This window comes from Arachis ipaensis, chromosome B3 (assembly GCF_059453495.1).
Source record: "Arachis ipaensis isolate K30076 ecotype BB chromosome B3, ASM5945349v1, whole genome shotgun sequence".
Taxonomy (NCBI): Eukaryota; Viridiplantae; Streptophyta; class Magnoliopsida; order Fabales; family Fabaceae; genus Arachis; species Arachis ipaensis.
In genome coordinates, this window is record NC_142438.1 from 102,752,522 (window position 1) to 102,763,322 (window position 10,801).

A 10,801-nucleotide genomic window follows, 5' to 3' on the forward strand; every position below is an offset into this window, starting at 1 on the left:
AGCATAAATGTGATGCCTCTAACTCTTATGAAGAGGCTACAACTGAATGAGGTGAGATCCACTGATGTAATCATACAACTGGCTGACAAAACTCAGAAGCAAGCTGAAGGGGTAGTTGAAAATGTGCTGGTGAAAGTGGGGGATTATTATTTCCCCACAGACTTTGTCATTGTGGACATGGAGGAGAGCTACTTACACCCTATAATTCTGGGCAGACCATTTCTAGCCACAACTAGAGCGCTCATAGATGTAGAACAAGGAGAGCTAATTCTGAGAATACATGATGAACAGCTCATTTTTAAAGTTTTCAAAACTGCATCTGAGCCTGAACCAGAACCTGAAAAGCTTAAGGATGATAGTAGCCATCTGTGTCTGGAGGAAAGTAATCTAGCAACTGAAACTCTAAAACAGTTCTTGGAAGGCAAACAAGAGCTGCAAGAGTTAAAGCCACAAGAATCAGTGGAAACAGATCAGAAGGATCCTCCTGACATAAGGGTCAATGAAGAAATCCTCAAGAGAAAGGGAAGAGTGATAGGGAGATTGCCAAGAGGGTGGAGAAACAAGAAAATTCCCACTGAAGGTTTTTCTCCGGGAGATAAAGTGATATCAAGTCATTATCTGCCAATCCCACCTGGCCTCAAAACCATTCCTTCCCAGCTCCCTCAAGTGTTCGCAATCAGGAAAGTTCTTTCTATGGAACATTTAGAGGTCATGAATGAATCAAGTGGGGACGTTTTCATAGTGAGAGGAGAAGACGTCAAGCACTACAATCCACCCTAACAAGGGACAACCGTCAAGCTAGTGACGTTAAAGAAGCGCTTCATGGGAGGCAACCCATGTTTTTAGTATCCTTAATCTTTAGTGCTTTGCTTTACATCTAATAAAGCATGGTTTCTTATGCATGAACTTGAATCCTCAGGACAACTATTGATTAAGTGCACTAAACCTTGCATGTAAATTACAATTGGTCTCTAAGTTTGGTGTGCCTGATGGCACTCCCAAATCTTACTCAAATTAAATTCCATCTTTCATTCAAGGTGCACAACCAAACATTAAGTTTGGTGTTCTTTTTGAACACAGTTTATGAAAAGCAAGAAGTTCCTCTGGATTTCAAAATTCATGACAAGTATACCATTCACATGTTTTAATACTTTGGTTTCAATTACTTAGGGTAGTAACTTTGTTTAGAATCAAAGAGCCAAGGTGACTATGATTTATTAGAATTATGCACACTCATTAAGGACAACCAATATGGATTTCATGTCATCAGGAGACTTGACCAAACACTAAGTTTGGTGTCCAAATAATAAGTGTGCATACATGTAGAAGTCACGGCTATAAGCTCATAAAGACAAGCATTGATTTACATGTGCAAATACTATTCATAATTCACATGGACCGAAAAATGATAGCAAATTTGTTTGTTTGTGCAGGTACAAAAGAAAAGACAAAAATGGAGGAAAAAGACAAAGGGAGGTACGTGCTTGGTCAAAAAGAAAATTCACAAATCTTTGAAACTAACACATGGGAAAAGGAAGTTCTGCAAGAAAAGAAAGCTACATGTACAACCTAATGCACCCAGAATACTTCCAAGAAAATGAAAAGCAAATCGTCCTTCTCCACAATTCCTATATTTACCATCAAGCCACCCTTCACAAACCACCCTAGCCGTCCATTTTTCACTCATGGGCACTATAAAGAACCACTTGGGGAACGAGTCCCACACCACCAATTCTCCTTCATACACATTTTCCTTCATCATAGCATAACTATCTCTTGCCGAAAACAACCTTACCACACTTCCAACAACACTTCTTGCTTCACCTTGTCAACTTTAGCTTGTCACTTACCAAAACTAAAGAACCAATGGCAGCTTCATCTAGCCACAAAAGAAGAAAAGACAAGCAGCCAATGGAGGAAAACAGGGAATTCGATGCATGGAGATACAGATCAGTTTTCCATGAGATTCAAGCCGAATGGATGAGACCTAAAACGGTACTAGCTGAGGTTCCCTTTGACCTTGAAAAGGATGAGTTCCCAGGTGTTTGGGAAAAGATCAAAAAGAGGAAGTGGGAGCTCCTGACTAAGCCAATCACTAAAATCAACATCAACTTGGTGAAAGAGTTTTATGCAAATGCAGTAAGGGAGGATCAAACCAAGAAACCCACATACAAAAGCTATGTGAGAGGGGTGGAAGTTGACTTCAGTCCCAAAGCAATCATGAAAACTCTTGGCCTGAAAAACATACATTTCAGCCAAGCAAGTTATAAAGAAAGGATGATAGGAGAACCTGACTATACAACTATTGCTGAAGACCTTTGTGCCATCAGAGCTGAATGGGTGAGAAAAACAAGAGGGGCTCCAAGAGTCTTGAGAAGGGGAGACCTAACACCTGAAGCTAAAGGGTGGTATGCAATAGTTAGGAGATCCATCCTACCCACTGCAAACTCTTCAGAAATAGTCCCTAAAAGAGCCATCTTGCTGCATTGCATTATGGTTGGAGGGGAGATCAAAGTTCATAAACTCATTGCTGAACAGATACAAGAGTTTAGTGAGAAAAGTGACCCTGAATCCTGGCTCCACTTCCCTAGCACTATCATTAGACTATGCATCGATGCCCAAGTACCACTTGAGGATGAAAGACCTAATTGGTTATATCCTGGATTGGCCATAACTGCGCACAGAATGACTCTTGGCCCAACCCCTCCAAGACACACAAGAAGAAGAAATGAAGAAGGGCAACAAGTGGAACCCGAGCAAGAAGCAGAACAAGAAGGACAAGAAGGAGAAGACAGAGAAGAAGAGCAAGAAGAGCAAGCAATTCCAGAAAGAAGACAAAGAATTCCCAGAGACCCCATGGATATGAGCAGAATGGAGGAAATCATGGAAGGAATGTCTCAACAATACATGAGGTCTCAGGAGAGACAAGAGGACTTTCACCTAAAAATGATGGATATACAAAGGAACTTTGAATCAAGATTCTTCGATCTGCAAAGGGAACAAAATTTACACTTACAGGAATCCTTCAGCCACATATGCCAACACCAAGATGCCAATGTCTTGGCAATCAAGGAAGCCACCACTTTACAGAATGCAAGATACTCAGTCCAAGCTGATTACAACATCAGTTCGCAAATCAAGCTTAACTACATAGGGGAACATCTACACAAGATGGACCCAGCATTCCCAGCTTATGATGAGTATTTCAAAGGGAGGAAAGAAGGAGAAATAAACAAGGCAATGATCCTTGAAAAATGAGTGGAAGAAACGATGAAAAAGGCTGGATTCTGGAAAAAGCTCATAAGAAAAGACAAAGGAAGCACAAGTGGTCAAAAAGAGGCAGGAAGCAAGAAGAAGCAGGATCCCAAGAATTAAGAAGAACCAAGCAATAAATAAGAGGTGGTCTCGTTCCTTAATAATCAAATGATAATTGGTGAATTGTCTTTATGAACTTGTTTTCATCATAAGTCATTTAAGTGTTATGTGGAGTCTCTTTTTTTTTTGAGTCGTTTGTTTTTTTTAGTATGAGTGTCTGTTTATTGCTTTGAATAAAGTGAATGCCTAGATGTTTGGATATAACTTCACCTTCTTAAACGAGTGCTTGCCATGCTTGTTCTGTTTCCAAAAATAAAAGAAAAGTTTGAACAAAAGTAACTTGGCTAAATTAGTGACAAATCAAGTAGAATTAAGTGGTGGTATGCATGCTTGATTGTTTAGTCAGATCACTAGAATTAGAGTGTAGAATTATCATTTTTTATGTAGAAAGTAAAAATTGTCTATGGATCTTGATGAATAAATGTCTTTGGCCATGAAAAAGAAAGAAAAAGAAGAAGAAAAAGCCAAAGGGCAACCAAAAAGCAAAAAAAAAAATTGAGAAAATAAGCTAGGTACCAATGGTTTGAACTTCTGAGACAAATGCCTGTGGTGTTTATGTATTAAGGATATGCTTGGATGAATAGGTTCTGAGGAGTGTTTCAACACTTGGTAACTTGGGTTAACTAACCCGGGATTATCAACCAAAAGTCCATTATCAAGAGCAACCTAAATACAAAACATTTAGTCACACAAAGAGGTGCTGGGCACCAATGTCTCAAGAAGAAATGTGAACTAAAATGCCTAAAGTGGATATGTGTAGTGCACTGATAAGAAAAAGAAAATGCCAAAGGCTTGTGCAACACATGACACTAAGCAAACAAGGAGCAAAGGAGCTCTAAAAAAAAAAGAAAAGAAAACAAAGAAGAGAAAAGTGCCAAGGACATAAGAATAACAAGAGGCCATAGCAATGTTTGATGGATGCAATGAAAAAGTGATAATCCTACCTGATAAGTATGAAAAAGTGATGCTGCAACTTTCTGCATAAAACCCTTCTGATGAACTTCAAATGCTTGCTAATATAGCCAATGTAATTGCTTTCTGTTTCATACTTTCTTCTCAAATAACTCAGGACTTGCTTAGGGACAAGCAAGTATTAAGTTTGGTGTTGTGATGCCAAGGCATCATAGGCTAGTTTCACTAGCATTTTTCTGTTAGTTTTAGTTGTTTTATGCATTTTCTTGAGCTTAAAGTAACCAAAAATGGTTAAATGAAGAACAAAGCAATGAACCATCCAAACAACATGATTTTGATGCATATTCCATGAGTTTTAGTTATAATACTTAAATGCTATGAATGGAAGATTTCTCATGAAATTTTGCAAGACTTTGATGCAATTGTTTGAATGATTTCAGGGAAGAAGAGGCTAAGCAAGGAAGCAACAAAATCAATGAAGGAAGCTTGAATATCACATGTGGAGTTTAAGTTCCAGTTTAAGCCTAAACTGGAGCTTAAACGTCAAAATCATGAAGGATAAGAAATGCTGGAATTGAAGTTTAACCTCCAGTTTGACCTTAAACTGGAGGTTAAACGCCAGAATGATAATGCCACTCAGGGAGGAGTTCCACGTTTAACCTCCAGTTTGACCTCAAACTGGAGGTTAAACGCCAGAACCAGGAAGAGTACCAGGGAGCCATTCCACGTTTAAGCTCCAGTTTGACCTCAAACTGGAGCTTAAACGTGTTCGACAGCTTTTCTCCTCCAGGGTTGCTCTCTCCATTTCCACGTTTAACCTCCAGTTTGACCTCAAACTGGAGGGTAAACGTGTTCGACACCTCCAGGGCTACCATTCTAAGCTTCCACGTTTAACCTCCAGTTTGACCTCAAACTGGAGGTTAAACGTGTTCGACCTCCAGTATGCCTCCACCCTTTTCCACGTTTAACCTCCAGTTTGACCTTAAACTGGAGGTTAAACGTGTTCGACCTCCAGGGCTGCCCTTCCTATTTCCACGTTTAAGCTTCAGTTTAACCTTAAACTGAATCTTAAACGTGTTCGACTACATGACTCTCCAGGGCTACCTTCTTCCATTTCCACGTTTAAGCTTCAGTTTAACCTTAAACTGAAGCTTAAACGTGCTTCTACAAAAGGCCTCACTGGAAGTGTCTAGCGTTTAAGCTGCAGTTTAAGCTTAAACTACAACTTAAACGCCACTCTTGGAAAAGGTTTCTGGGCCAAAAATATTGTGATTTAAGTTAGTCTTTGAGCACAAATATTAACTTAAACTTACTTTGGTATGAAACCCAATTGAATATCATGGTTTATGGGATTGGGCCTGAAGGATTGATGTGTTTGAAATCTCAATTTATTGAGTCATGTGTCATTATTTGATTATCACTAAGTTGGCTCAATAAATGTTACAGGATTTGGATCAACAACCTCATCAAGATTATGGATCATAAACCCAAGGCAAAAGGAAAGCAAGGAGAGGCCTCAAAGCCCAAGAAGCACAACTGAAGCTCAATATAGAAAGTGTATAAATAGGATAGAAGTTAAGTTAGAGGGGACTTTTACTTTCACTTTTAGCTAGTTTTCCTTTTCTTTGTAATGGAATTCAGAGCTATGATTCACTAAACCCCCTTTCATTGGGTTAGGGAGCTCTATTGTAATTCAATGAATCAATAATAGTTTATCTTCTTCTTCAATCTTTTCTCTTGAATTTTGTTAGAAAGCTTCTCAATCTAATTCCATTGAGTAGTTGTCTTGGGAAAGAAACTACCCATACTTGGAATCCTTCGGAGCCTTGGGAAAGGAATGGAGGATTCATGCTAGAGAAGCTTTCTCACAGTGAATTGGATTGGGGTTTGGATGGATATTGTGACATGTAATCCTACCAAATTATGGTTCATGAAATTGTGTGGTATAATCAGTGATCAAGCATCATCTCTTCTTATGAACATTTAAACCAAGGGATTGGGAATTTGTTTGTTTTTAGAGAGCATTGGTGAGCCAAGGGATTGGGATCCAATCATATAAGATTGCCAAGCAAAATTCAATGAACGCATTGGTTGAGGAAGAGATAAACATGTTTTGATTCGGAGATCTCAATATCTCCTATAACCCAATGAATTCCCCATTTCTGATTTCCATCTTCTCTTTACATTCTGCCACTCAATTCATGCAATCATCCCCATTCCCCTTTTAATTTCAGCAATTTAGTTTCTGCCCTTTAATTTATGCAATTTAAGATTCCGCCATTTCAATTTCTTGTCATTTACTTTTCCCGCCAATTTTACATTCCGCAATACTCATCTCAATCTTGATTCCGCTCAACTAGAACACACTTCTAATCCGAATTGCTCATTCAACCAATCCTTGTGGGATTCGACCTCACTCTATTGTGAGTTTTTACTTGACGATAACCGGTGCACTTGCCGGAAGGAATTTTGCCGATCGTGCAATTTCCTAAATCGTAGCCATGAAGAGCATGTTGAGCATCAAGTTCAAACAAGAAAGAGTGGGTCATGAAAGACATTATGAGTTCATATCAATGCACAAAGAACACAAGAGTCATCAAAGGTTGAGTATTGACTTAAAAATTTCATCACCCAACAATACCAAACAAGTCAAGAAGCACCAAAACTAACCAAGAAATTCTCAACAATTGAGTAGGAGAATTCAACACCATTATTAAAATAAGAAATTTAGAAAAGAAAATAAGAACAAGCTATAAAAACAAAATTAAAATGCAATGAATGATAGTATGCAAATGCAACATATAAAAGAAAATGAAAATAAGAAAAATAAAAAGTGAAAATTTTTTTTGAAGAGAGGGAAAAGAGAAAAGTAAGAAAGGAAGAAGAGAGAAGAAGAAAGGTAGAAAGAAAGAAGAAGAAAAGAAAAGGAAAGAAGAAGAAAGGAGAAAGAAGAAAGGAGAAAGAAAAGAAGAGAAGAAGAGAAAAGAAACAGGGCAGAACAGGAAAACAGGGCGCGGAGGGCGATGCGTGCGCTTCGGCGACGCGTAGGCATCATTAGGTAGGATGGTGGATCAACGCGTAAGCACCGTCCACGCGTGCACGTGGGTGGTAGGAGGGACAAGCGACACGTAAGCATCGTCCACGCGTACGCGTGGAATGCAGAAAGTACGGGTGACGCGTGGACTTGTGCCACTTTGTGCTTTGGGTGTGGCACGCCAGGCTTGAGTTCTAGAGAAGTGATTTTGTCCTGCACTATGGGCGTGGCACGCCAAGCATTGGCGTGGCACGCTGGGGTATATGCCAGCCTAACCTCCTCCCATTCAAATGAATATATTTGAGCTACACAACTCTAAATGCATTGATTCTAGTGCCATTATAATATAGACATTCAAAACTTTCCAACCATATATAATACTTTATGGTGGGCCCTGGAATTGAGGAAGATATTGACCCCGAAAACACAAAGGAGCACAACACGTCCCTGCAGAGTTATCAGCCTGACCTCTTCATCTTCAAAGGAACATAACTTGAGTTGTAGAGGTTCAAATGATGTGATTTTGGTGGATTTGGAAAGCTGACAACTAGAGCTTTCCAAAGATATATAACACTTTATAGTGGTCATTAAATATGAAGGTGAAAAAGACCATTCTTTCAGCATCATAAGCTGGGCGTGTCTATGGGCGTGGCATGCCAATTCCTCTCCTAAAAAGGGTGTGGCACTGATGAATTGATTTTTGACGGTTTAGAATTTCACAAATGAAATCTCGTCGAAGTATAGTTTCTAAACCAACACTAATCCCTTCATACAAAAATTTGTTTGTCACAAGTACAAACCCCTAAAATTATAAACCAAAGTATTTAAACCTCGGGTCGTCTCTCAAAGAAATTGCAGGGTAATGTTCTTGTTATTGGTCATGGACATGTATATTTTGGGGTTTTGATTAGGAAACAAGAAAAGTAAATGATAAAGGAAATCAATTGACAAAGAGGTCTTGACAAGGTTTGGTGGTCAAGGATCTCTATCCTTATCACTAACCACAATATGATATTTGCAAGGATCAATCCCACTAAGTCATCCTCTAACAAATAAAGGAAAGTCAAATGAGCTATATCAATCCAAGTCCATAAGTCCTAGCTATTCACTAATTGAATTAATGAGAACTAGAGTCAATGGCTATCAACTATCAACCACTTGGACATTAGCAACTCAAAAATTCCTAAATTACCTTCCCAAGCCAAGAACATAAAATTCTACTCTAATATCTTCTCAAGCATTTTGACAAACACTTGGAAGGCAAAAAAGAAAAGCATAGTAAATTGATAACAAGAATGAAATCTAACAACAACTATTACAAAGAATTGACAACAACAATAAAAAAGAACATTATTGACATGAATTACCTCAAAATTGAATTGAAAGAAAATAAAAGAAATAAGAGTAGATCAACAACAAAGTGTAGAAACAAAGTAGAAGAAATTACAATCAAAAGAATAGAAGAACAACATGTAACAACAAAGAATTGAGAAGTAGAAGTAGATGAAAGCATGAACTAAAACCTAGATCTAAAATTATTGAACTAAACCTAATCCTAATTCCTAGAGAGAAGTGAGAGCTTCTCTCTCTAAAACTAACTAAAACTAATCCTAATGTGTGTAGAATGATCGAATCCCCCTTTGCTCTTCAATCCTTGGTCTTTTTGGCATTTTGGCGCCAAAGTTGGTTACAGACTGGGCCCCACAGCTTCTTAGAATTCGCTGGGCACGTTTTCCTCTTAAAAATCACGTGCGGCCACCAACGTGTACGCGTACAGCACGCGTGCGTGTCCCTGAAGTTTTCGTGATCCACGCGTGCGCGTCCAGTGCGCGTGCGCGTGGATGAATGTACTCCGAATCTTTGGCTTTTCATGATTTCTCTACTTTGCATACTTTTCTCTTCACTCCTTTGATCTATTCCTAGCCTTTTCAACCTGAAATCACTCGACAAACAAATCAAGGCATCTAGTGGAATCAAAGGTGAAAAAAAAATCATCAAATTAAAGGTCTAAAAGTATGTTTTCACAATTAAGCAAAATTTAAGGAAGGATCACAAAACCATGCTATTTCATTGAATAAATGTGAGGAAAGGTTGATAAAATGTTCTAAATTCAACACAAGATAAACCCTGAAAATGGGGTTTATCAACCTCCCCACACTTAAATCATAGCATGTCCTCATGCTATACCTAGAATGAAGTAAAGGGTGTGGCATTTATTTAATGCAACTAAACTATGTGCAACCTATCTAAATACAACTACCTACATGAATGCAAATGCTTGGTCAAAACAAATCAACCTCCAAGAGATATATGCAAGCACAAGGGCTAAAGTAATGAAAATCAAAATCCAACCCACAATTGTACTGAATAATCAAAAATGATTTACAAACTTGCATGAATAAAGATGATTATGGTGAAAATATGTAATTGAGCAATCGAACCCTCACCGGGTGTGTATTTGCTCTAGTCACTCAAGCGTTTAGGGGTTGATTCACTCAATTCCCCCCTAATCATGCTTTTCAAGATTTGTTCTTCATCTAACAATCAACAATTATTCAATACATGCATACAATTATCATGAGGTCTTTCTTATGGTTGTAAAGGTATGGTCATATATGGTTAAGTGGGCTAGATTTTGAGTCTTTGATTAACCTAGACTTTCCAACCTAACCTATGAATACCTATACAATTAAGTTCTAACCTAACTACCCACAACTCTTATGCGTTGATTCTTATTGATCTTTACTTTGGGACATTTTCCCCCCTTTTTATATTTCTTTCTCTTTCTTCTTTTCTTTCTTTCTTTTTTCTATTTATTTTTCTTTTCTTTTACATATATTCTTTTTTTTTGTTTTTCTCATTTTTCTTTCTTTCAAAACTATATACAAGAACATCAATGCATAAGGTTTAACATTTGATTAATACATGAGTATGTACCCAATTCCCAAATATAAAAATACAAAGCACCCTTTTATCCCAACTAATGTCCCAAATTTCCCCAAACTTGAACAATGAACACTCTCACTATCCTAAGCCAATCAAAGATCCAAACAAGGGACTTTTATTGTTTTCCGCTTTAGGCTTGTAATGTGCTAAAATAAAGAACAATTGGGTTAAGCATAGGTTCAAAATTGGTTAACAATGGAATGTAAAAGGTAGACTTTTTGGGTAAGTGAGCTAATGAAACAATGGCCTTAATCATATAAATGCATGAATACAAGGAATAATGGACATAAAGAATTAAGCAAATCAAGGATCACAATCATAAAAAGAGAACAATTGCACACAAGAAGGAAAATAAGTGATTATAAGATGTAACCACATCATTAGGCTCAAATCTCACTTGCTTACAACTACATAAAGCAAATCTAACTAAAAGTATGAAATATCTACTAACTAAGGTGCAAAATGTAACAACTAGAATAAAAGTGTCAAATAAAAGTGTCAAACTAACAAATATGTACAACAATCCAAAAAGTG